General features: G+C 43.4%; 1 protein-coding gene across 3 annotated transcripts in view; it reads left to right on the top strand.

The window, feature by feature from the left end:
* LOC137333956 (6-phosphofructo-2-kinase/fructose-2,6-bisphosphatase 4-like) overlaps window positions 1-24,216 on the top strand; it is a 271,232-nt gene that overhangs the window by 45,317 nt on the left and 201,699 nt on the right. Inside the window, exon 1 of one of the 3 annotated variants that reach the window (XM_067998319.1) lies at window positions 19,542-19,655. The exons of the other annotated variants lie outside the window; for them this stretch is intronic. The gene's annotated coding sequence lies outside the window, so the exon portion shown is untranslated. Of the gene's footprint in view, window positions 1-19,541; window positions 19,656-24,216 lie in introns of those variants that run through there. 3 annotated transcript variants of the gene reach the window in all.

Below are 24,216 nucleotides of genomic sequence, written 5' to 3'. Positions count from 1 at the left end.
TGGCCGAGTCACAGGAGTATGAACCATGCACCTGGTGGGTGGTGTCCTCTCGTGTGATGGTGGTATCTGTGTCGATGATCTGGCATGTCTTGCAGAGGTTACCGTGGCAGGGTTGTGTGGCGTCGTGGACGCTGTTCTCTTGAAAGCTAGGTAATTTGCTGCGAACGATGGTCTGTTTGAGGTTGGGTGGCTGTTTAAAGGCGAGTAGTGGAGGTGTGGGGATGGCCATAGCGAGGTGTTTGTCCTCATTGATGACATGTTGAAGGCTGCGGAGAACATGGCGTAGTTTCTCCGCTCCGGGGAAGTACTGGACGACAAAGGGTACTCTGTTGGTTGCGTCCCGTGTTAGTCTCCTGAGGAGGTCTATGCGATTTTTTGCTGTGGCCCGTCGGAACTGTCGATCGATGAGTCGAGCGTCATATCCCGTTCTTACTAGGGCATCTTTCAGCGTCTGTAGGTGTCCATCGCGTTCCTCCTCGTCTGAGCAAACCCTGTGTATTCGCAGGGCCTGTCCATAGGGGATGGCCTCTTTGACGTGGTTAGGGTGGAAGCTGGAAAAGTGGAGCATCGTGAGGTTGTCCGTGGGCTTGCGGTAGAGTGAGGTGCTGAGGTGCCCGTCTTTGATGGAGATTCGTGTGTCCAAGAAAGAAACTGATTCTGAGGAGTAGTCCATGGTGAGCTTGATGGTGGGAGAGTAGGAGGTGAAGGACATGTTGGGCCGAAGGGCCTGTTTCCATGTGGGGTTATAGATAGAATCATAGAAGTTACAACATGGAAACAGGCCCTTCGGCCCAACATGTCCATGTCGCCCAGTTTATACCACTAAGCTAGTCCCAATTTCCTGCACTTGGCCCATATCCCTCCATACCCATCTTACCCATGTAACTGTCCAAATGCTTTTTAAAAGACAAAATTGTACCCGCCTCTACTACTGCCTCTGGCAGCTCGTTCCAGACACTCACCACCCTTTGAGTGAAAAAATTGCCCCTCTGGACCCTTTTGTATCTCTCCCCTCTCACCTTAAATCTATGCCCCCTCGTTATAGACTCCCCTACCTTTGGGAAAAGATTTTGACTATCGACCTTATCTATGCCCCTCATTATTCTATAGACTTCTATAAGATCACCCCTAAACCTCCTACTCTCCAGGGAAAAAAGTCCCAGTCTGTCTAACCTCTCCCTATAAGTCAAACCATCAAGTCCCGGTAGCATCCTAGTAAATCTTTTCTGCACTCTTTCTAGTTTAATAATATCCTTTCTATAATAGGGTGACCAGAACTGTACACAGTATTCCAAGTGTGGCCTCACCAATGCCCCGTACAACTTCAACAAGACATCCCAACTCCTGCATTCAATGTTCTGACCAATGAAACCAAGCATGCCGAATGCCTTCTTCACCACCCTATCCACCTGTGACTCCACTTTCAAGGAGCTATGAACCTGTACTCCTAGATCTCTTTGTTCTATAACTCTCCCCAACGCCCTACCATTAACGGAGTAGGTCCTGGCCCGATTCGATCTACCAAAATGCATCACCTCACATTTATCTAAATTAAACTCCATCTGCCATTCATCGGCCCACTGGCCCAATTTATCAAGATCCCGTTGCAATCCCAGATAACCTTCTTCACTGTCCACAATGCCACCAATCTTGGTGTCATCTGCAAACTTACTAACCATGCCTCCTAAATTCTCATCCAAATCATTAATATAAATAACAAATAACAGCGGACCCAGCACCGATCCCTGAGGCACACCGCTGGACACAGGCATCCAGTTTGAAAAACAACCCTCTACAACCACCCTCTGTCTTCTGTCGTCAATCCAATTTTGTATCCAATTGGCTACCTCACCTTGGATCCCATGAGATTTAACCTTATGTAACAACCTACCATGCGGTACCTTGTCAAAGGCTTTGCACAGCCCTCATCTATCTTCTTGGTTACCCCTTCAAAAAACTCAATCAAATTCGTGAGACATGATTTTCCACTCACAAAACCATGCTGACTGTTCCTAATTAGTCCCTGCCTCTCCAAATGCCTGTCGATCCTGTCCCTCAGAATACCCTCTAACAACTTACCCACTACAGATGTCAGGCTCACCGGTCTGTAGTTCCCAGGCTTTTCCCTGCCGCCCTTCTTAAACAAAGGCACAACATTTGCTACCCTCCAATCTTCAGGCACCTCACCTATAGCTGTCGATGATTGAAATATCTCTGCTAGGGGACCCGCAATTTCCTCCCTAACCACCCATAACGTCCTGGGATACATTTCATCAGGTCCCGGAGATTTATCTACCTTGATGCGCGTTAAGACTTCCAGCACCTCCCTCTCTGTAATATGTACACTCCTCAAGACATCACTATTTATTTCCCCAAGTTCCCTAACATCCATGCCTTTCTCAACCGTAAATACCGATGTGAAATATTCATTCAGGATCTCACCCATCTCTTGTGGTTCTGCACATTGATGACCTTGTTGATCCTTAAGAGGCCCTACTCTCTCCCTAGTTACCCTTTTGCCCTTTATTTATTTGTAGAAGCTCTTTGGATTCTCCTTTGCCTTATCTGCCAAAGCAATCTCATGTCCCCTTTTTGCCCTCCTGATTTCTCTCTTAACTCTACTCCGGCAATCTCTATACTCTTCAATGGATCCACTTGATCCCAGCTGCCTATGCATGTCATATGCCTCCTTCTTCTTTTAGACGAGGGCCTCAATCTCCCGAGTCATCCAAGGTTCCCTACTTCTACCAGCCTTGCCCTTCACTTTATAAGGAATGTGCTTACCCTGAACCCTGGTTAACACACTTTTGAAAGCCTCCCACTTACCAGATGTCCCTTTGCCTGCCAACAGACTCTCCCAATCAACTTCTGAAAGTTCCTGTCTAATACCATCAAAATTGGCCTTTCCCCAATTTAGAATTTTAACTTTTGGGCCAGACCTATCCTTCTCCATAGCTATCTTAAAACTAATGGAATTATGATCACTGGTCCCAAAGTGATCCCTCACTAACACTTCTGTCACATGCCCTTCCTTATTTCCCAAGAGGAGGTCAAGTTTTGCCCCCTCTCTAGTCAGGCCATCCACATACTGAATGAGAAATTCCTCCTGAATATACTCAACAAATTTCTCTCCATCCAAGCCCCTCATGCTATGGCTGTCCCAGTCAATGTTGGGAAAGTTAAAGTCCCCTACTATTACCACCCTATTTTTCTTGCAGCTGTCTGTAATCTCCTTACATATTTGCTCCTCAATTTCCCGTTGACTATTTGGGGGTCTGTAGTACAATCCTATCAAAGTGATCTCTCCCTTCTTATTTTTCAGTTCTACCCATATAGAATCAGTGGGCGAACCCTCGGATATATCCCCTCTCACTACTGCCGTGATGTTCTCCCTAATCAAGAACGCAACTCCCCCTCCTCTCTTACTTCCTGCTCTATCTTTCCTATAGCATCTGTACCCTGGAACATTGAGCTGCCAGTCCTGCCCCTCCCTTAGCTATGTTTCAGTAATAGCTATAACATCCCAGTCCCATGTACCCATCCATGCCCTGAGTTCATCTGCCTTGCCCATCAGACTTCTTGCATTGAAATAAATGCAGTTTAATCTAGACTTCCCTTGGTCTTTGCCCTGCTTTCTCAGACCATCTGTCCGGTCATGTTCTGTACACTCTCCCTTACTGCCTTTTGTTTCTGTCACCACTTTATTTCCCACTGACTTCCTGCATCGGTTCCCATCCCCCTGCCACATTAGTTTAAACCCTCCCCAACAGCACTAGCAAACACTCCCCCTAGGACATTGGTTCCAGTCCTGCCCAGATGCAGACCGTCCAATTTGTACTGGTCCCACCTCCCCCAGAACCGGTTCCAATGGCCCAGGAATTTGAATCCCTCCCTCTTGCACCATCTCTCAAGCCACGTATTCATCTTAGCTATCCTGTCATTCCTACTCTGACTAGCCCGTGGCACTGGTAGCAATCCTGAGATTACTACCTTTGAGGTCCTACTCTTTAGTTTAACTCCTAACTCCCTAAATTCAGCTTGTAGGACCTCATCCTGTTTTTTTACCTATATCGTTGGTGCCTATATGCACCACGACAACTGGCTGTTCACCCTCCCCCTCCAGAACTCCATAGGACTCAGTACTTGGTCCCTTGCTTTTTGTGGTAAATATTAATGATTTGGACTTAAATGTAGGGGGCATGATTAAGAAGTTTGCAGATGATACAAAAATTGGCCGTGTGGTTGATACTGAGGAGGAAAGCTGTAGACTGCAGGAAGATATCAATGGACTCGTCAAGTGGGCAGAAAAGTGTCCAATGGAATTCAATCCGGAGAAGTGTGAGGTAATGCATTTGGGGAGGGCAAACAAGACAAGGAAGTACACAATAAATGGGAGGATACTGAGGGGTGTAGAGGAAGTGAGAGACCTTGGAGTGCAGGTCCACAGATCCCTGAAGGTAGCAGGACTAGTAGATAAGGTGGTTAAGAAGGCATATGGAATACTTTCCTTTATTAACCAAGGCACAGAATAGAAGAGCAAGGAGGTTATGCTGGAACTGTATAAAACATTGGTTAGGCCACAGCTTGAGTACTGTGTACAGTTCTGGTCACCACATTACAGGAAAGATGTGATTACACTAGAGAGGGTACAGAGTAGATTTACGAGGATGTTGCCAGGACTGAGAATTTTAGTTTTGAGGAAAGATTGGATGGCTGGGGTTGTTCTCTTTGGAGCAGAGGAGGCTGAGGGGTGATTTAATTGAGGTGTACAAAATTATGAGGGGCCGAGATAGAGTGGATAGGAAGGACCTATTTCCCATAGCAGGGAGCTCAACAACCAAGGGGCATAAATTTAAAGTGATTGGTGGAAGGATTAGAGGAGAGCTGAGGAAATTTTTTTTCACCCAGTGATGGGGGTCTGGAACTCACTGTCTGAAAGGGTGGTGGAGGCAGAAACCCTAAACTCATTTAAAAAGCCATGATGTGGAGATGCCGGTGATGGACTGGGGTTGACAATTGTAAACAATTTTACAACACCAAGTTATAGTCCAGCAATTTTATTTTAAATTCACAAACTTTCGGAGGCTTCCTCCTTCCTCAGGTTCACCTGAGGAAGGAGGAAGCCTCCGAAAGCTTGTGAATTTAAAATAAAATTGCTGGACTATAACTTGGTGTTTGTAAAATTGTTTACAATCATTTAAAAAGTACCTGGATGTGCGCCTGAAGTGCCGTAACCTACGAGGCGACGGACCAAATGGGATTAGGCTGGGTGGCTCATTATCGGCTGGCATGGACATGATGGGCCGAATGGCCTCCTTCTGTGCCATAAATTTTCTATGATTCTATGAACATCCCCATCCTCATTGATGGTGGAGCCCAGCACGTGAACCCAAACAGTTTCAGTACAGCTGCAATACTGGAATCTAGCCGACAATGTGGAAAATTGCTCAGGTACGTCCTGTCCACAAAAAGCAGGACAAATCCAATCCGGCCAATTACCGCCCCATCAGTCTACTCTCAATCATCAGCAAAGTGATGGAAGGTGTCGTTGACAGTGCTATCAAGCAGCACTTACTCACCAATAACCTGCTCACCGATGCTCAGTTTGGTTTCTGCCAGGACCACTCGGCTCCAGACCTCATTACAGCCTTGGTCCTATCATGGACAAAAGAGCTGAATTCCAGAGGTGAAGTGAAGTGAAGTGAGGTGAGAGTGACTGCCCTTGACATCAAGGCAGCATTTGACCGAGTGTGACACCAAGGAGCCCTAGTAAAATTGAAGTCAATGGGAAACAGGGGGATAATTCTCCGGTGGCTGGAGTCGTACTTAGCACAAAGAAAGATGGTAGTGGTTGTTGGAGGCCAATCATCTCAGCCCCAGGACATTGCTGCAGGAGTTCCTCAGGGTAGTGTCCTAGGCCCAACCATCTTCAGCTGCTTCGTCAATGACCGTCCCTCCATCATAAGGTCAGTAATGGGGATGTTCACTGATGATTGCACAGTGTTCAGTTCCATTTGCAACCCCTCAGATAATGAAGCAGTCCGTGCCCACGTGCAGCAAGACCTGGACAACATCCAGGCTTGGGCTGATAAATGGCAAGTAACATTCGTGGCACAAATGCCAGACAATCACCATCTCCAACAAGAGAGAGTCTACGGCATTCAACGGCATTACTATCTCCGAATCCCCCACCATCAACACCTTCGGTGCAAGTCCACTGCTGATTAGCATCATACTGTTTGTTATTAAAAGAAATTCTTTATACAAATGTAGTGTATATTTTTCAAGCCTCTTAGAATGTTATGGGGACTCGTGTGAATTTGATGGATTTTTCTATCTTGCATCAAGGTGACTTGACTAAAGTTTCTAAATACGATGGTGAGAGAGAATATGTTGTCTGTACCAGTGGTTGCTGAAATTCTACATGACTGAAATGTAGAGGTACTAATATTGCCTGATGGGTTATCTGAAAGATGTTAAATGTCCGGATATTTCTGGTTTAGCAGCTAAATTCACTGTGGATTCACAGGTGGATTCATTGTGGAGCATCCGCGATGCTGAGACTATCGTGGATAGCACGTTCAGTGAGGTGGTCACACCGCAGGTAAAGATTATGCAGGCAGAAAGGAAATGGGTGACCGCCAGGCAGAGTAAAAGGACTAGGCAGGTAGAGCAGGAGTCCCCTGGGGCCATCTCCCTCTCAAACAGATATTCTGCTTTAGATACTGTTGGGGGAGATGGCTTATCAGGGGAAAGCAGCAAGAGGCAGGTTCGGGGCACCATGGATGACTCTGCTGCACAGGAGGGGAGGAAGAAGAGTGGCAGGGCTATAGTGATCGGGGATTCAATTGTAAGGGGAACAGATAGGCGTTTCTGTGGCCACAAACGTGACTCCAGGATGGTATGTTGCCTCCCTGGTGCTCGGGTCAAGGATGTCACGGAGCGGCTGCAGGGCATTCTGGAGGGGGAGGGTGAACAGCCAGTAGTCGTGGTCCATGTTGGTACCAACGACATCAGTAAAAAAAGGGATGAGGTCCTGCAAGGTGAATTTAAAGAGTTAGGAGATAAATTAAAAAGCAAGACTTCAAAGGTAGTGATCTCAGGATTACTACCGGTGCCATGTGCTAGTGAGTATAGGAACAGGAGAATAGACAGGATGAATGCGTGGCTGCAGGGATGGTGTAGGAGGGAGGGATTTAGATTTCTGGGACATTGGGACCGGTTCTGGGGAAGGTGGGACCTGCACAAGCGTGACGGGTTACACCCGAGAAGGACCGGGACCAATGTCCTCGCGGGGGTGTTTGCTAGTGCTGTTGGGGAAGGTTTAAACTAGAGTGGCAGGGGGATGGGAACCTGAGCGGGGAGTCAGAAGAGAATAAAGTTGAGAGCAGCAAGAGAGGGTAAGACCCAGGGGAAATCTACAATACAAATAGTACAAACCCTTGTTCAAGAACAAGTGAAAGGGAAAAGCACAGAGCAGCAGAAAGAAAGTGTACTTTAGGCATGTCAGATAAAATAAAAACTAGAATGTGCAAGGCGATTAACCCAGCATCAAAGCTGTGGCAGGGGGTTTGGCACCTGAGCAGGGAGACAGAGGAAAGCGTGTCAGGAAGGGACAGAAGGTATGGAGTAAAAGGTAAAGTGTTAAAAAAGGAAAAAGCAGGAACTAAGTGTCACAAAACATATTTGAAAGTTCTTTATCTGAATGCACGTAGCATTCGTAACAAAATGGACGAGTTAACGGCACAAATAACTACGTATGGGTATGATCTTGTGGCCATTACAGAAACATGACTGCAGGGTGACAACGACTGGGAATTAAATATGCCAGGGTATTTAACAATCAGGAAGGAAGGGGAGGTGGGGTGGCTATGTTAATAAAGGAAAGAATCACTGTAATACAGAGAAATGATATTTGGACAAAAGATCAGGACAATGAAACAGTTTGAGTAGAGATAAGGAATAATAAGGGGAAAAAAACGCTAGTGGGTGTAGTATATAGGCCTCCTAATAGCTGCAACTCTGCTGGAAGAAGTATTAATCAGGAAATAGTCGGGGCATGTAACAAGGGAACAGCTATAATTATGGGGGATTTTAACTATCATATTAACTGGACAAATCAAATTGGGCAGGGCAGTCTTGAGGAAGAGTTCATTGAGTGTAGTAGGGATGGATTTCTTGAGCAGTATGTAACTGATCCTACAAGGGGGCAAGCAACCTTGGACTTGGTCCTGTGTAATGAGCCAGGATTAATTAATAATGTCCTAGTTAAGGATCCCCTTGGAATGAGTGACCATAACATGGTTACATTCCATATCCAATTAGAGGGTGAGAAGGTTGGTTCTCAAACAAGCATACTGAGCTTGAATAAAGGAGACTATGATGGTATGAGAGTGGAATTGATTAAAGTGGACTGGGAAAATAGATTAAAGGGTAAGACGGTACATGAGCAGTGGTGTTCATTCAAGGAGTTATTTTACAACTTTCAAAAAAAAAATATTCCACTGAGGAATAAAGGGTGTAAAAGAAATGACAGCCATCCGTGGCTAAGTAAAGAAATTAAGGATAGTATCCAACTAAAAACAAGGACATATAAGGTAGCCAAACTTAGTGGGAAGATAGAAGATTGGGAAGTCTTCAAAAGACAGCAAAAAGTAATGAAAGGATTGATTAAGAAAGGGAAGATAGATTATGAAAATAAATTAGTAAAAAATATAAAAACAGATAGCAAGAGTTTCTACAGTTATATAAAAAGAAAAAGGGTGGCTAAGGCAAACGTAAGTCCTTTAGAGGATGAGACCGGGAAATTAATGGTGGGAAACATGGAGATGGCAAAAATGCTGAACAAATATTTTGTTTCAGTCTTTACGGTAGAGGACACTAAGAATATCCCAACACTGGACAAACAGGGGGCTCTAGGGGGGGAGGAGCTAAATACGATTAAAATCACTAAGGAATTGGTACTCAGTAAATTAATGGGACTCCAGGCGGATAAATCCCCTGGACCTGATGGCTTACATCTGAGGGTCTTGAGGGAAGTGGCAGTAGGGATTGTGGATGCTTTGGTAATAATTTTCCAAAATTCTCTGGACCCGGCAAAGGTCCCGGCAGATTGGAAAACTGCAAATGTAACACCCTTATTTAAAAAGGGTAGTAGGCAGAAGGCTGGAAATTATAGACCAGTTAGCCTAACATCTGTGGTGGGTAAAATTTTGGAGTCTATTATTAAGGAGACAGTAGCGGAACATTTGGATAAACATAATTTAATAGGACAAAGTCAGCATGGCTTTACAAAGGGGAAGTCATGTCTGACAAATTTGCTTGAGTTCTTTGAGGACATAACGTACAGGGTGGATAAAGGGGAACCAGTGGACGTAGTGTATTTAGACTTCCAGAAGGCATTCGACAAGGTGCCACATAAAAGATTATTGCTCAAGATAAAGAATCACTGGATTGGGGGTAATATTCTGGCATGGGTGGAGGATTGGTTATCTAACAGGGAGCAGAGAGTTGGGATAAATGGTTCATTCTCGGACTGGCAACCAGTAGCCAGTGGTGTTCCGCAGGGGTCGGTGCTGGGTCCCCAACTCTTTACAATCTATATTAACAATTTGGAGGAGGGGACCGAGTGTAACAGATCAATGGTTGGAAATGATACAAAGATGGGAGGGAAAGTAGAGAGTGAGGAGGACATAAAAAACCTACAAGGGGATATAGACAGGCTGGGTGAGTGGGCGGAGATTTGGCAGATGCAATACAATATTGGAAAATGTGAGGTTATGCACTTTGGCAGGAAAAATCGGAGAGCAAGTTATTTTCTTAAAGGCGAGAAACTGGAAAGTACTGCAGTACAAAGGGATCTGGGGGTCCTAGTGCAAGAAAATCAAAAAGTTAGTATGCAGGTGCAGCAGGTGATCAAGAAGGCCAACGGAATGTTGGCTTTTATTGCTAGGGGGACAGAATATAAAAACAGGGAGGTATTGCTGCAGTTATATAAGGTATTGGTGAGACCGCACCTGGAATACTGCATACAGTTTTGGTGTCCATACTTAAGAAAAGACACTTGCTCTCGAGGCAGTACAAAGAAGGTTCACTCGGTTAATCCCGGGGATGAGGGGGTGGACATATGAGGAGAGTTTGAGTAGATTGGGACTCTACTCATTGGAGTTCAGAAGGATGAGAGGCGATCTTATTGAAACATAAAAGATTGTGAAGGGGCTTGATCGGGTGGATGCGGTAAGGATGTTCCCAAGGATGGGTGAAACTAGAACTAGGGGGCATAATCTTAGAATAAGGGGCTGCTCTTTCAAAACTGAGATGAGGAGAAACTTCTTCACTCAGAGGGTAGTAGGTCTGTGGAATTTGCTGCCCCAGGAAGCTGTGGAAGTTACATCATTAAATAAATTTAAAACAGAAATAGACAGTTTCCTAGAAGTAAAGGGAATTAGGGGTTACGGGGAGCGGGCAGGAAATTGGACATGAATTTAGATTTGAGGTTAGGATCAGATCAGCCATGATCTTATTGAATGGCGGAGCAGGCTCGAGGGGCCGATTGGCCTACTCCTGCTCCTATTTCTTATGTTCTTTAATATAAACAAGGTGGATTAACATCTGACAGCAGTGATGCCTGAGTGCTCAGCACGTGATTTAGGCTTGAGATTCGAGCCTCCCCAACCAGCTTCCATTAGGATGGCCAGTGATTCAGTGTTGAGTGCTTTAAAACCACAAATAAATGACTTCTGTTTGCTACAGCCCTAATAATTACAATGTATGCTGCTGGCACTGACCAGGTCTAATCAGAACTTCAAATTCCTGTACATTTTTTCAAAAGAAATGCTTTTGGGAAACTACGTGTATGAAGGTGTATTATGGTAAAGGCTTCTGAAATTAGCTTGAGCCAGTGTTGGCCTGCTACTGATTACTACAGGCATCTTGCATCAACAACAACATTAAACTTATTTTTAGAAAAAGGTCACAGTGTCTTGAGGAATAGTTTCTGGGTGATCTCTGGAATATCCTACATTCATTTGCGGTCCATTGTACAACAGTTGTTGCCATCACTAAAAGAAAGGAATGAACTTGTATTTATACAATGCCTTTCACATCCTCAGGATGTCCCAAAGCACATCACAGCCATTTAAGTACTTTAGTAGTGTAGTGTAAGCAAATGTGGCAGCAATTTGCGCACAGCAAGGTCCCACCAACATCAACAAGATAAATGACCAGTTATTCTGTTTTTTTGGTGGTGTTGGTTGAGAGATAAATATTGGCCAGGATACCAGTAGAAATCCCCAGGTCATATTTGAATACTGCCATGAGATAATTTACATGCAGTGAGTGAAGTGTCAGCCTACATTAGGTGCTCAGGTCCCTGAGTAAGATGCTTTTCCCCTGTTTGTTAATAGTTTCTTTTCTTTCTTCTTTCTAGTTTCTAAAGCAAAGTGTGTTCATAAACGTTTTAAAAAGGCAATGAAGACAGTAGGTGGTGAAAATGCTAATCTTTGGTGTTTCCTCATAGACTGTAAATAATCAATTCATTAGCCTGTCTCTGCAGTCAATAAACACCTCGTAACCATTGTGTTGGGAAGTCTCTAGTCTCTTCTGGATGTGAACACCGGATGCTTAAAAAACAGAGACACAGGCAGTCAGTCAGGTGTTAAATAGAAAGCCGTGAGGGTAAACTTCATCCAGGCTCAGAGATCGCAGGGTGGTAGTTTGGAGTCCTTTTGTTTAAGTCACAATAGATGATCCACTGATTTGGGTAAGTGTAGCATCTTGATTATTTTGTATTGCTATGCAAAGACTGGCTGTACTGTTTGAACTAGGTGAGTCTAATAACTGCTCTGTATGTTCACTCACTGTGAAATAAAGCTTCTTCACGATTTGTATCTGGCTATGTCATAACCCAGTGGCTTCTTGGTCCGTTTTTGATGGGAATGAAGAAGTACAGAGAAAAAGTGAAAAAGGGAATAAGAGCAGTAAAGAGAGAGTATGAAAATAGACTGGCGGCTAACATAAAAGGGAACCCAAAAGTCTTCTATAGGCATATAAATAGTAAATGGGTAGTAAATACTTTGCATCTGTCTTCACAAAAGAGGGGGGGGGCGATGCAGAGATTGTAGTTGAAGAGGAGGAGTGTGAAATATTTGATGGGATAAACATAGTGAGAGAGGAAGTAATAAGGAATTTAGCATCTTTGAAACTGGATAAATCACCAGGCCCAGATGAAATGTATCCCAAGCTGTTAAGAGAAGCAAGGGAGGAAATAGTGGAGGCTCTGACCACCATTTTCCAATCCTCCCTGGCTACAGGTGTGGTGCCGGAGGATTGGAGGACTGCTAACGTTGTACCGTTGTTTGAAAAGGGAGAAAGGGATAGTGAGTAATTCCAGGCCAGTCAGTCCAATTTCGGTGGTGGGCAAATTATTGGAAACAATTCTGAGGGACAGTATAAATCGTTATTTAGAAAGGCACGGGTTAATCAAGGACAGTCAACATGGATTTGTTAAGTGAAGGTCGTATCTGACTAACTTGATTGAATTTTTGGAGGAGGCAGCAAGGAGGGTCGATGAGAGTAGTGCATTTGATGTAGACTTCATGGATTTTAGCAAGGCTTTCGACACGGTCCCACGTGGCAGACTGGTCAAAAAAGTAAAACCCCATGGGATCCAAGGGAAAGTAGCAAGTTGGATCCAAAATTGGCTCATTGGCAGGAAGCAAAGGGTAATAGTTGACGGGTGTTTCTGTGACTGGAAGGCTGTTTCCAGTGGGGTTCCGCAAGGTTCAGTACCAGGTCCCTTGCTTTTTGTAGTATATATTAATGATTTGGACTTGAATGTGGGGGGCTTGATCAAGAAGTTTGCAGATGATAGAAAAATTGGCCGTGTGGTTGATAGTGAGGAGGAAAGCTGTAGACTGCAGGAAGATATCAATGGACTGGTCAGGTGGGCAGAAAAGTGGCAAATGGAATTCAATCCAGAGAAGTGTGAGGTAATGTATTTGGGGAGGGCAAACAAGCCAAGGGAGTGCATAATAAATGGGAGGATACAGAGGTGTAGAGGAAGAGTGAGACCTTGGAGTGCATGTCCAAAGATCCCTGAAGGTAGCAGGACAGGTAGATAAGGTGGTTAAAAAGGCATACGGGATACTTTCCTTTATTAGCTGTGGCATAGAATATAAGAGCAGGGAGGTTATGCTGGAACTGTATAAAACATTGGTTAGGCCACAGCTTGAGTACTGCATACAGTTTAGGATACAGAGAAGATTTCGAGGATGTTGTCAGGGCTGGAGAATTTTAGCTACGAGAAAAGATTGGATAGGTTGGGATTATTTTCTTTGGAACAAAGGAGGCTGAGGGGAGATTTAATTGAGGTGAATAAAATTATGAGGGGACTAGATAGAGGACCGATTTCCCTTAGCAGAGGGGTCAGTGACCGGGGGCATAGATTTAAAGGAATTGGTAAAAGGATAAGAGGGGAGCTGAGGAGAATTTTTTTCATCCAGAGGGTGGTGAACCTCTACCACAGAAGGCAGTGGGGGGTCAAGTCATTAAATATATTTAAGAAGGAGCTAGATAGATTTCTAGACACAAAAGGCATCAAGGGGCATGGGGAGAGAGCGGGAATATGGTATTCAGATAGAAGATCAATCATGATCATATTGAATGGTGGAGCAGGCTCGAAGGGCTGAATGGCCTACTCCTGCTCCTGTTTTCTATCTACTCATGAAGGCAGAGAGCATGGCTGAGGTACTAAATGAAAACTTTGCATCTGTCGTTACCAAGGAAGAAGATAATGCCAAAGTCACAGTAAAAGAGGAGGTCGTTGAGATACTGGATGGGCTAAAAATTGATAGAGGAGGTACTAGAAAGGCTGGCTGTACTTAAAGTAGATAAGTTACCCAGTCTGGATGGGATGCATCCTAGGTTGCTGAGGGAAGTAAGGTCGGAAATTGCAGAGGGCTGGCCATAATCTTCCAATCCTCCGTAGATACGGGGGTGGTGCCAGAGGACTGGAGAATTGCAAATGTTACACCCTTGTTCAAAAATGGGTGTAAGGATAAACCCAGCAACTACAGGCCAGTCGGTTTAACCCTGCTGGTGGGGAAGCTTTTAGAAATGCTAATCTGGGACAAAATTAATAGTCACTTGAACATGTGTGGATTAATAAAGGAAAGCTAATATGGATTTGTTAAAGACGATTCGTGTTTAATTAACTTCATTGAGTTTTTTGATGAGGTAACAGAGAGGGTTGATAAGAGCAATGCGGTTGATGTGTATATAAACTTTCAAAAGGCATTTGATAACGTGCCACATAATAGGCTTGCCAGCAAAATTGAAGCCCATGGAATAAAAGGGGCAGTGGCAGCATGGATACGAAATTGGCTAAGTGACAGGGAACAGTAGTATTGAACGGTTGTTTTTTGGACTGGAGGGAGGTATACAGTGGTGTTACCCAGGGGGTCAGTACTGGGACCACTGCTTTTTTTGATATAAATGACTTGGACTTGGGTGCACAGGGCACAATTTCAAAATTTGCAGATGACACAAAACTTGGAATTGTAGTAAACAGTGAGGAGTATAGTGATGGACTTCAAGAGGACATAGACAGGCTGGTGGCATGGGTGGACACATGGCAGATGAAATTTAACGCACAGAAGTACGAAGTGATACATTTTGGCAGGATGAATGAGGAGAGGCAATATAAACTAAATCTACAATTCTAAAAGGGGTGCAGGAACAGAGAGACCTGGGGGTATATGTGCACAAATCTTTGAAGGTGACAGGATAGGTTGAGAAAGTGGTTAAAAAAGCATATGGGATCCTTGGCTTTATAAATAGAGGCATAGAGTACAAAGCAAGGAAGTTATGTTGAACCTTTACGAACACTGGTTTGGCCACAACTGGAGTATTGTGTCCAGATCTGGGCACCGCACTTTAGGAAGGATGTGAAGGGATGATTGCAGAGTGTTCAGCTCTATTGGCAATTCCTCAGATAATGAAGCAGTCCAAGCCGCATGCAGCAAGACCTGAACAACATCCAGGATTGGGCTGATAAGTGGCAAGTAACATTTGAACCATTCAAGTGCTAGGTAATGACCATCTCGAACAAGAAGAAACCTAACCACCTCTCCTTGACATTCAATTGCATTACCACTGCCAAATTCCCCACCATTAACATTCTGGGAGTCACCATTGACCAGAAACTCAACTGGACCAGCCACATAAATGCTTAGGCTACTAGAGCGAATGACTCACCTCCTGACTCCCCAAGCCTCTCCACCGCCGACAAGGCCTATAAAAAAAGGAAGAGGGTAGCTAAGAGGATGAGACTGGGGAAATAATAATGGAAAACAAGGAAATGGCAGAGGAATTGAACAGATATTTTGTATCTGTCTTCACAGTAGAAGACACTAATAACATACCAATAATAGTAGATAAGCAAGGTGCAAAGGGGAGGGAGGAACTAAAAACAATCACTATCACTAGAGAAAAAGTACTAGGTAAACTAATAGGTCTAAATGCTGACAAGTCCCCTGGACCTGATGGCTTGCATCCGAGGGTCTTAAAGTATGTGGCTACAGAGATAGTGGATGCATTGGTTGTAATCTTCCAGAATTCACTAGATTTTGGAAAACCGCAAAGTTAACACCCCTATTCAAGAAGGGAGTGAGACAGAAAGCAGGTAACTATAGACCAGTTAGCCTAACATCTGTCATTGGGAAAATGCTAGAATCCATTATTAAGGAAGTAGCAGCAGGACATTTGGAAACTCATAATACAATCAAGGAGAGTCAACATGGTTTTATGAAGGGGAAATCGTGTCTGACAAATTTATTGGAGTTGTTTGAGGAAGTAACGGGCAGGGTGGATAAAGGGGAACCAATGGATGCAGTATATTTGGATTTCCAAAAGGCATTTGATAAGGTGCCACGTAAAAGATTACTGCACAAGATAAGAGCTCATGGTGTTGTGGGTATGGATAGAGGATTGGCTAACTAACAGAAAACAAAGAGTCGGGATAAAAGGGTCATTTTCAAAATGGCAATCTGTAACTAGTGGGGTGCCGCAGGGCTCAGTGCTGAGGCCTCCACTGTTTACAATATATATCAATGACTTAGATGAAGGAACAGAGTGTCTTGTGGCCAAATTTGCTGATGATACAAAGATAGGTGGAAAAGCAAGTTGCGAGGAGGACACAAAGTGTCTGCAAAGGAATATTGACAGGTTAAGCGAATGGGCAAAAATTTGGCAGATGGAATATAATGTGGGAAAATGTGAAGTCATCCACTTTGGGAGGAAAAAAAAGCAAAATATTATTTGAATGGAGAAATACTACAAAATGCTGCGGTACAGAGGGATCTGGGTGTCCTTGTACATGAAACACAAAAAGTCAACTATGGGTGCAGCAGGTAATCTGGAAAGCAAACGGAATATTGGCCTTTATTTCTAGGGGGATGGAGTCCAAAAGCAGGGAAGTCATGCTCCAACTGTACAGGGTGCTGGTGAGACCACACCTGGAGTACTGCGTACAGTTCTGGTGCCCTTATTTAAGGAAGGACATACTTGCATTGGAGGCAGTTCAGAGAAGATTCACTAGGTTGATTCCGGGTATGGAAGGGTTGTCTTATGAGGAAAGGTTGAACAGGTTGGGTCTACACTCATTGGAGTTTAGAAGAATGAGAGGAGATCTTATAGAAACATACAAGACTCGATAGGGTAAATGCTGAGAGGATGTTACCCCTCATGGGGGAATCTAAAACTAGGGGGCATAGTCTCAGAATAAGGGGTCGCCCGTTTAAGACGGAAATGAGGAATTTCTTCTCCGAGGGTCGTGAATCTTTGGAATTTTTTACCCCAAAAAGCTGTGGAGGCTGAGTCATTGAATACATTCAAGGCTGAGTTAGACAAATTTTTGATTAGCAAAGGAGTCAAAGGATATGGGGAAAGGGCAAGAAAGTGGAGTTGAGGTAAAAATCAGATCAGCCATGATCTCACTGAATGGCGGAGCAGGCTCGAGGGGCCGAATGGCCACCTTCTGCTCCTATCTCTTATGGTCTTATGGCCTTAGAGAGGGTGCAGAAAAGATTAACTAGAATGATGAGAAGCTTCTGTTACATGGATAGGCTGGAGAAGTTGGGGTTGTTCTCCTTTAGAGCAGAGAAGGTTGAGAGGAGATTTGATAGAAGTGCTCAAAATCATGAGGGGTTTAGATAAAGTAAATAAAGAGAAACTGTTCCCATTGGTGGAAGCGTCGCGAACCGGAGGACACAGATTTATGGTAATTGGCAAAAGAACCAAAGGCAACGTGAGGAAAAACTTTTTTCGGCAGCGAGTAGTTATGATCTGGAATGCACTACCTGAAAGGGTGGTGGAGGCAGATTCAGTCGTGGCTTTCAAAAAGGAATTGGATAAATATTTGAAGGGAAAAATCTGCAGGACTGCAGGGAGTGGGACCAACTGGATTGCTCTTACAAAGAGTCTGCATGGGTTTGATGGGCCGAATGGTTACAGCACAGGAGGAAACCATTCTATGATTCTAAGTACACCTGCAAAGGACATATCTAGTTCAGATGACAAAGGTGTTACATCTCTAAGTTACGCCAGCACATGGTCAGGTATTATGTGGTATGGGGACAGCCCTAAAGGTAAGATGCTTGGACCGCTTACGGCAGTGACCAATACCACTGTACCCTGGAGAATATCTAAAGGAAGACACTAAACTTGATTTTTTTTTTAAAAAGAGAACTTGCAATGATATGGCGCCTTCCACAATCTCAGGACGTCCCAAAGCACTTTAAAGTCAATGAAGTACTTTTGAAGTGTAGTCACTGTTGTGATGTAGGAAACATGGTAGCCAATTTGTGCACAGCAAGATCCCACAAACAGCAATGTGGTAATGACCAGATCATCTGTGGTGGTGATATTGATTGTGGGATAAATATTGGCCTCACCAGTAGCACTCACCCGCGCTGACGGAGCGGGGGCGCTCGCGCTCGCAGAGCAGTCAGGTGAGGACAGGATTGACTCAACGGTGATGCGCCCCCCCCCCCCCCCCCCCCCACAGTGAATAGTTTACAACATTCAACTCCTTGATTCACACATGAAGAATGGCCACTTGGACAGGGTGCTTGAGGATGAAGGGTATCTGTGGAAGTCCTGAATTTTACACCACCAATCTGTAGTTATGCTGCTCCACAGAATGATGCCGGGGGTTGAATCACATTATTATTCACCTTGTGATTTCATCCAACTGGAACAGCTAGTACAAAAGAGGAGAGCAATAAAATATAAAGTAAAAAACTAAGGTACTCTTAGTTGTTTCTGTGTTAGTCCTTGAACTGGAGCTGTATTGACAGCTGAACATGTCTGTGTTTGTGTGTCCCTTTTCCCTGCTGGCCTGTTATGACTCCAGAGAGGCCCATCGCTCAGGGTGTGATGTTTTTGTGTTGATTACTGAGGTCCTTGCACCAATTAGAGGATGTTTGTTTGATGTAGATTAATGGTTAACTGAGTTTAATAAGCATCCCATTGACTTTAATTGGTTTGAGGATTTACTAGGGCTTAAAGGTTGATTGTTAAATAATTAACAGATTAGTATTTGCAGTTGTAAGAATCAGGGTATGGATGAGGAACATAGGAACAGGAGTAGGCCATTCAGCCCCTCGTGCCTGCTCCGCCATTTGATAAGATCATGGCTGATCTGTGATCTAACTCCATGTACCTGTCTTTGGCCCATATCCCTTAATACCTTTGGTTGCCAAAAAGCTATCTATCTCAGATTTAAATTTAGCAATTGAGCTAGTATCAATTGCCGTTTGCGGAAGAGAGTTCCAAATGTCTACCATCTTTTGTGTGTAGAAATGTTTTCTAATCTCGCTCCTGAAAGGCCTGGCTCTAATTTTTAGACTATGCCCCCTACTCCTAGAATCCCCAACCAGCGGAAATAGTTTCTCTCTATCCACCCTATCTGTTCCCTTTAATATCTTAAACTTCAATCAGATCACCCCTTAACCTTCGAAACTCCAGAGAATACAACCCCAATTTGTGTAATCTCTCCTTGTAACTTAACCCTTGAAGTCCGGGTATCATTCTAGTAAACCTACGCTGCACTCCCTCCAAGGCCAATATGTCCTTCTGAAGGTGCGGTGCCCAGAACTGCTCACAGTACTCCAGGTGCGGTCTAACCAGGGTTTTGTATAGCTGCAGCATCACTTCTGCCCCCTTGTACTCCAGTCCTCTAGATATAAAGGCCAGCATTCCATTAGCCTTCTTGATTATTTTCTGCACCTGTACATAGATCATTGAAGTGTCATGAACCTGAACCCCTTGGATCCTTTTGACATCCACTGTTTTTAACTTTTTACCATTTAGAAAGAGCCCTGTTCTATCCTTTTTTGATCCAAAGTGGATGACCTCACATTTGTCTACATTGAATTCCATTTGCCACAGTTTTGCCCATTCACCTAATCTATCAATATCGCTTTGTAATTTTATGTTTTCATCTACACTGCTTACAGTGCCACCAATCTTTGTGTCATCGGCAAACTTAGATTTGAGACTTTCTATGCCTTCATCTAAGTCGTCAATAAATATTGTGAATAATCGAGGCCCCAAGACAGATCCCTGCGGGACTCCACTAGTCACATCCTGCCAATGTGAGTACCTACCCATTATCCCTACTCTCTGTCGCCTTTCGCTCAGCCAACTTCTTAACCAAGTCCGTACTTTTCCCTTGATTCCATGGGCTTCTATCTTAGCTAACAGTCTCTTATGTGGGACCTTATCAAATGCCTTCTGGAAGTCCATATAAATAACATCCATTGACATTCCCCTGTCCACTACTTTAGTCACCTCTTCAAAAAATTCAATCAGGTTTGTCAGACACGACCTACCTTTCACAAATCCATGCTGGCTTTCTCTGATTAACTGAAAATTCTCGAGGTGTTCAGTAACCCTATCCTTAATTATAGACTCCAGCATTTTCCCCACAACAGATGTTAGGCTAACTGTTCTATAATTCGCTGGTTTCCCTCTCTCTCCTTTCTTAAAAAGCGGAGTGACATGTGCAATTTTCCAATCTGGAGGGACAGTTCCTGAATCCAGAGAACTTTGAAAGATTATAGTTAGGGCATCTGCAATGTGCTCACCTACTTCCTTTAAAACCCTGGGATGGAAACCATCTGGTCCTGGGGATTTGTCACTCTTTTGTGCTATTATTTTCTTCATTACTGTTGCTTTACTTATGTTAATTTTATCGAGTCCCTGTCCCCGATTCAATATTAGTTTTCTTGGGATTTCCGGCATGCTATTTTTTTACTGTAAATACTGACGCAAAGTAATTGTTCAATATGCCCGCCATTTCCCCATTGTCGATGACAATATCCCCACTTTCAGTTTTTAAGGGGCCAACACTGCTCCTGACCACCCTCTTTTTCCTAATATAACTATAAAAGTTCTTTGTATTGGTTTTGATATCCCTTGCAAGTTTCTTTTCATACTCTCTTTTTGTAGCTCTTGCTATCTGTTTTGTGACCCTTTGTTGATCTTTCTATCTTTCCCATTCGCCAGGATCTGTGCCATTTTTTGCCTTTTTGTATGCCCTTTCCTTATGTCTTATACTGTCCCTTACCTCTTTAGTTGTCCATGGCTGTTTTTTTTGGCAAGTAGAGTTCTTGCCCCTCAGGGGTATAAACCGATTCTGTATCACGTTAAATGTTTCTTTAAACATTTCCCACTGATCATCAGTCGTTTTACCCATTAACAGATTTGCCCAGTTTACTGTGGACAGTCTCTGTCTCATCCCATTGAAGTCGGCCTTGTCCAAGTCTAGAATCTTAGCAGCTGATTCACTTTTTTTCCTTTCAAACACTACATTGAACTCGATTGCAAATCATCACTTGAAAGAAAATGATCCCTGTTTTTAAATTCTCAGTTGAGTTCTCGGGAGAAATGTTGGGCAGTTTTTGAATGTTTGTGAAGTTGTGCTTCCTGAAGTTTGCTGTAAATGTTCCTTCCTCTGTTCAGTTACCCTCTTACTGTGGGCAGCCTGAGAGACTCCGAAAATAGTTGAATGCATCTGTGGCTTTTCAGAGCATTTTGGATTGGACCCGTATGATCTTCCTACCCCACCTGGCTCAGTCATATTGAGTTCTCTTTCTCCCAGTTCTGCAATCATTCCTACTGTGAAATGGTCTGCAATGTGTAAGAAGTTTGTGTAAGAAATGTATCAAAGAGGCAGCACAGGCACAATGGGCCGAATGGCCGCCTCCTGTGCTTTAAGATTCTATGATTCTAAGTTGTGTTTAAAAGAATACTGCATTTGTTTGGGCTATGGGCAGGGATGGAGATAATTGTGTTTATATAGATGCTGCTGTAAACAAGGCTCTGTATACCTCAGCCCAGAAATGCATCCTGCTGGCTGTAAATGGATGGATCCATCCACTGGGATTCACGCTGCTAGATGTTGATGTGTAAAGTGTCTTGTGCAAAGCCCAGCCTCCATGCAAGAAAATGATACAGTCAGTGGAGCAAACTGTATCCAGACATATGGGCCAGGTGGTTGGTGCTGTAATCCCAGAGCTACAGAATGACAGCAGACGAATGGGGCTACTTAGGTATCTTATTGTCAGCATGTGATTGGGTATTTTTGTTTCCTATGGGATGGCTTGTCTCTGAATACTTGCATTATTGGATTTTCACCTGGCTAAATTGCTCTTTGGAAGAATGTTTTTGGAGAAAATTTCAGGAAGTTTTGTGCAGCTTTAAGTGCAACAATTGAGCCAGGAAGGCAGTTCCTGGTCTGTTTTCCCTTCCCACAATTCCATGAACTTTACAAAGCCTCAGCCACACTAGCTTCTAGATTTCATGGTGGCAGAGACAATTTACATTGATAAAGATATCTTATGAAGTAACACTCCCTCAGCACTACATTGGAGTATCAGATTATGAGTGCAAACTCCTGGTCTGGAGCTTGAAGCCCAGCTTTCTGACTCTGAGATGAGAATGCTATTTATTGAGGCAGATTTCTACATTTCTTAAAGTTACACCATTATTGCAAATCTGTTGCGAAAGACCATTACATTTGTTACTCATCCAGGTTCGTATCTCAGTTTGATATTCTTGACTAAATTGATGGTTAAAATATCACAAGCAAACCTCCTATGGTGGTGTTCATGGTGAGTCAGAAGTTTTATTACAACATGGTTATTATGTTATCAGCATCACTGAGTTATCAGCATTGGGAGCTGCTTGGGGTCTGGCAGTAATGGGATAGGATCTCAGGATCTAATAATAGTATTTTGAACATGTTCAAGTCTGGGAGCACTGGGAGGGGTCCAATGGTTCTCGGACACTACAGAAGGGGCATCTGGGAACATTGGGGCAGGTCATGCGGTCACCGAGAAAGGGTTCTTGGGATCTGGAAACACTGAAAGGGCCCAGGAACATTGAGGGCTGTTCTATGATCAGGCAATATTAGAAATGTGGTCTAGGGGTTTGTGAACACTAGGAAGGGATAAAGAGAATAAAGCCTTGGGGAAAGAGGTCCTGTGGTTCCGTTGAACTGCTGAGGGATTTGGGAGCTTCGGAGGCAAAATTGGGGTTGCTGGGATCTGACCGTATTTGGAGGGACGGGGACAGGGTCTAGCAGTACAGTACCACCTGTCAGCTTGTCCTCTGATCTTCCTGTAGCCCCTTTTGCCAATGGGCATTCCCCATTGTTAGTTCCTATCTTTGCACTCTGCCTGAAAGCCATGTATGTGCTACTTGTCAGCTTGAAAACTTAGTCTTTAATAAACATAAATTTGCATAAACAAGCAAAGGTTACTTCAAAATGCTCAAAAGTGCGTTGTTTTTATAGTTTCCCAGTTTTTAATAATTTCCTTTAACCTTGAAAATGGTTTAAAAATTTTAATTGAATTATTAAACATTTGATTGACAAAAGGAAATCTATTTTTAATCAATCTTTATTGACAAAGGAAAACAAAGAAACCACAACTGCTGCTAATCATAGGTGTGTTAAGCACAGGTTTTATCTGACTGAGACTTCATCACAGAAAAGTTGTAATATTTTAAATTTGGGCCTGCCTGAAATAAATCTTTTGAGCATTCAATCACTAGTTTCTTTTGAAAGTCTTTTGGAAAAAGCAAAGAAACTCTCAAATCATCACAACATTAGGAGACATGGCCTTTTACCTTTCAACTCCTGTTGATGCACAGATTGTATGCTGGGAAATTCCCAGGTTTTTGAGATAGGCTAACACCTCGAAGTAAAAACTTGAACGATGACATTAACAATTAAATTTACCCATTGAATTGTATTTTGTAGCTTTTTAATTAAAATATATTGCTTTTGGATTTTTTTATTTTTAAAAAATACTTAATTTCAACATTAGAAATTTTACTGAGGAAAAATAAAACGGCAGATGACACTTTTTTTTTGAAAAAGCGTTTTGAATGATTGGAGGTTTGTGCGGAATTATGAGCGGCTCTGTGACCTTTAGAGCGGGCAGAGGATTAAACTTGGGTCTCAAAGATGTAAGGACTGTTGTAACCCACTTGACATCCAATCTCCAGGATCACTTCCTTCATAACAGACACCAATATATTGTGCACAGTAAAGAACAGAATAACAGGCGTATAATTTCCAGGGACCCAGTCATGTTTCTGCAGGAGTTTTTCTTGTATATTAGATCTTTCTAAATTTACACTACTATACTATTATAAAACAGTAATTTTTAAAAAAACCCAACAATCCTACTCAGGTGCATGTTCAGCTTGTTCTCGTAGATTTAGAATCATAGAATGGTTACAGCACAAAAGGAGGCCATTCGGCCCATTGAGCCCATGCCGCTCTCTGCAAGAGCAATCCAGCTAGTCTCACTCCCCTGCCCTTTCCCTGTGGCCCTGCAAATTTTTTTCCTTCAAGTATTTATGCAGTTCCCTTTTGAAAGCCACAATTGAATCTGCCTCCACCACCTTTTCAGGCAGTGCATTCCAGATCCTAACCATTCGCTGTGTTTTTAAAAAAAAGTTTTTCTTCATCTTGCCTTTGGTTCTTTTGCCAATTCCCTTAAATCTGTGTTCTCTGGTTCTTGCCCCTTCTGCCATTGGGAACAGCTTTTCTCTCTCTCTCTCTCTCTCTCCTCTGTCTAGACGCCTCCATGATTTTCAACACCTCTTAAAATCTCCCCTCAACCTTCTCTGCTCTAAGGAGAA

Source organism: Heptranchias perlo, chromosome 17 (genome assembly GCF_035084215.1).
Source record: "Heptranchias perlo isolate sHepPer1 chromosome 17, sHepPer1.hap1, whole genome shotgun sequence".
Classification (NCBI taxonomy): Eukaryota; Metazoa; Chordata; class Chondrichthyes; order Hexanchiformes; family Hexanchidae; genus Heptranchias; species Heptranchias perlo.
The sequence above is the reverse complement of the archived record's forward strand: the minus strand, read 5'-3'. Positions and strand labels throughout refer to the sequence as shown.